A 3,098-nucleotide genomic window follows, 5' to 3' on the forward strand; every position below is an offset into this window, starting at 1 on the left:
GTTGAGGCTTTTGATCCTTCCATGAGAAATTTGGATGATTTCTCCATGATGAGTTATAGGTGTTTCCATAAGGTTCACCTAAGTAGTTCACCTCTGCTATTGCAGGGTTCTCAGGATCATAAGCTTCTTCTTCAGGAGAAGCCTCTTGAGTACTGTTGGATGCAGCTTGCATTCCATTCAGACTCTGAGAAATCATATTGACTTGCTGACTCAATATTTTATTCTGAGCCAATATGGCATTCAGAGTATCAACTTCAAGAACTCCCTTCTTCATAGGCGTCCCATTACTCACAGGATTCCTTTCAGAAGTGTACATGAACTGGTTATTAGCAACCATGTCAATGAGTTTTTGAGCTTCTGCAGGCGTTTTCTTTAGGTGAATGGATCCACCTGCAGAAGTGTCCAGTGACATCTTTGATAGCTCAGATAAACCATCATAGAATATATCCAGGATGGTCCATTCTGAAAGCATGTCAGAAGGACACTTTTTGATCAACTGTTTGTATCTTTCCCAAGCTTCCTAGAGGGATTCACCTTCTTTCTGTCTGAAGGTTTGAACATCATCTCTAAGCTTGCTCAGCTTTTGAGGAGGAAAGTACTTGGCTAAGAAAGCCGTGACTAGCTTATCCCAAGAGTTCAGGCTGTCTTTGGGTTGAGAATCCAACCATAATCTAGCTCTGTCTCTTACAGCAAAAGGGAAAAGCATGAGCCTGTAGACTTCAGGATCTACTCCATTAGTCTTAACAGTATCACATATCTGCAAGAATTCAGTTAAGAACTGAAAGGGATCTTCAGATGGAAGTCCATGAAACTTGCAGTTCTGCTGCATCAGAGAAACTAATTGAGGTTTCAGCTCAAAGTTGTTTGCTCCAATGGTAGGAATGGAGATGCTTCTTCCATGTAAATTGGAATTAGGTGCAGTGAAGTCACCAAGCATCTTCCTTATATTATTATTATTTTCGGCTGCCATCTCCTTTTCCTGTTCGAAAATTTCTGAAAGGTTATCTCTGGATTGTTGTATTTTAGCTTCTCTTAATTTTTTTCTTCAGAGTCCTTTCAGGTTCTGGATCTGCTTTAACAAGAATGTTCTTGTCCTTGCTCCTGCTCATATGACAAAGAAGATGGCACAGAAAAAATAGTAATAATAATATGGATCCTTTATACCACAGTATAGGGATCCTTGTGTTAGTAGAAGAAAAGAAGGGAAGAAAATCTGAACTCAGAGAGAGAGGGGGTTCGGATTTTTGGAGAGTTGAAGGAAAGATGTTAGTATATCAATAAACAAATAGAAGAAGATGAGAGGGGGAAGTGAATTTTAGAAAACAATTTTTGAAAAAGAGTTAGTGATTTTTGAAAATAGTTTTTGAAAAAGGTTAGTATTTTTTTCGAAATTTTTTTTAAATAAAAAATAAAAATAATTAGTTAATAAAAAAGAAATTTTTGAAAAAGAGGGAAGATATTTTCGAAAATTAGAGAGAGAGAGTTAGTTAGGTAGTTTTGAAAAAGTTAAGAAACAAACAAAAAGTTAGTTAGTTAGTTGAAACAAATTTTGAAAATCAATTTTGAAAAGATAAGAAGTTAGGAAGTTAGAAAAGATATTTTGAAAATCAAATTTTTGAAAAAGATAAGATGAGAAGATATTTTTGAAAAGATATGATAGAAATTAGTTTTGAAAAAGATTTGATTTTTAAAATCTCAATTAATGACTTGATTCACAAGAAATCACAAGGTATGATTCTAGAACTTAAAGTTTGAATCTTTCTTAACAAGCAAGTAACAAACTTCAAATTTTTGAATCAAAACATTAATTGATTATGTTATTTTCGAAAATTTGATATAAAAATAAGAAAAAGATTTTTGAAAAATATTTTTGAAATTTTCGAAAATAACTAAGAATTTTGAAAAAGATTTGATTTTTGAAAAAGATTTTGAAAAAGATAAGATTTTCAAATTGAAAATTTGATTTGACTCATAAGAAACAATTTGATTTTAAAAACTTTTGAAAAAGTCAACTCAAATTTTCGAATTTGATGAGAGAAAAAGGGAAAGATATTTTTTTTTTGATTTTTGAAATTTTTATTAAATCATGAAAATTATGCAATGCATGAAATTTTTAGATCAAAACAATGAATGCATGCAAGAATGCTATGAATGTCAAGATGAACACCAAGAACACCATGAATGTCAAGATGAACATCATAGACACAATTTTGAAAAAATTTTAATGCAAAGAAAACATGCAAGACACCAAATTTAGAATTCTTTAATGCTTACGCATTAAGAATTCAAGAATGCATATGATAAACACGAAAAGACACAAAACAAAAAATCATCAAGATCAAACAAGAAGACTTACCAAGAACAACTTGAAGATCATGAAGAACACCATGAATGCATGAAATTTTCGAAAAATGCAAGATGCACATGCAATTGACACCAAACTTATGATATGACTCAAGACTCAAACAAGAAACATGAAATATTTTTTATTTTTGTGATTTTCTAAATTTTTTTGGATTTTTATTTTATATTTTTTTGAAAAATTATTTTGAAAAAGAAAAATAAGGATTCCAAAATTTTTAATATGAATTCCAGGAATCTTATGCTCTAAAGCTCCAATCAAAGGGTCAGGCATGGCTTAATAGCCAGCCAAGCTTTAGCATATAATTACATGGACTGGAGTGATTAGTTGAATACCAATCCCAAAGCAGTTTGGGTATGGCTTTACAGCCAGATAGGATTCAACATGTTTCATGAAACACTAGAATTCATTCTTAAAAATCTTGAAGCCATAGAATAATTTATTTTTGAAAACATTATTTTTATTATTTTATTTTATTTTACTTTTTTTTTCAAAAACAAAAGAAAAATTTTTGAAAGCTTTTTGAAAACAAAACAAAAAGAAAATTACCTAATCTGAGCAACAAGATGAACCGTCAGTTGTCCAAACTCGAACAATCCCTGGCAACGGCGCCAAAAACTTGGTGCACGAAATTGTGATCTCCAGGCTCGAACAAATCCTGGTAATGGCTCCAGAGCTTGGTGCTCTGATCTTAATTCATAATTGTCACAACTTCGATACAACTAACCAGCAAGTG

The 3,098-nt window shown here is 31.8% G+C and overlaps 1 non-coding gene across 1 annotated transcript; it reads left to right on the top strand.

Annotated features, from left to right (window-relative positions):
- The first annotated feature begins 466 nt into the window (after nt 1-466).
- LOC148570963 (small nucleolar RNA R71) lies at nt 467-574 on the top strand. Its single transcript, XR_015908051.1, has one exon. It is a non-coding gene; the product is annotated as a small nucleolar RNA R71 (small nucleolar RNA).
- Nucleotides 575-3,098: the final 2,524 nt, after the last annotated feature.

The sequence above is a fragment of the Arachis ipaensis genome, chromosome B3 (assembly GCF_059453495.1).
Source record: "Arachis ipaensis isolate K30076 ecotype BB chromosome B3, ASM5945349v1, whole genome shotgun sequence".
NCBI classification, from domain to species: Eukaryota; Viridiplantae; Streptophyta; class Magnoliopsida; order Fabales; family Fabaceae; genus Arachis; species Arachis ipaensis.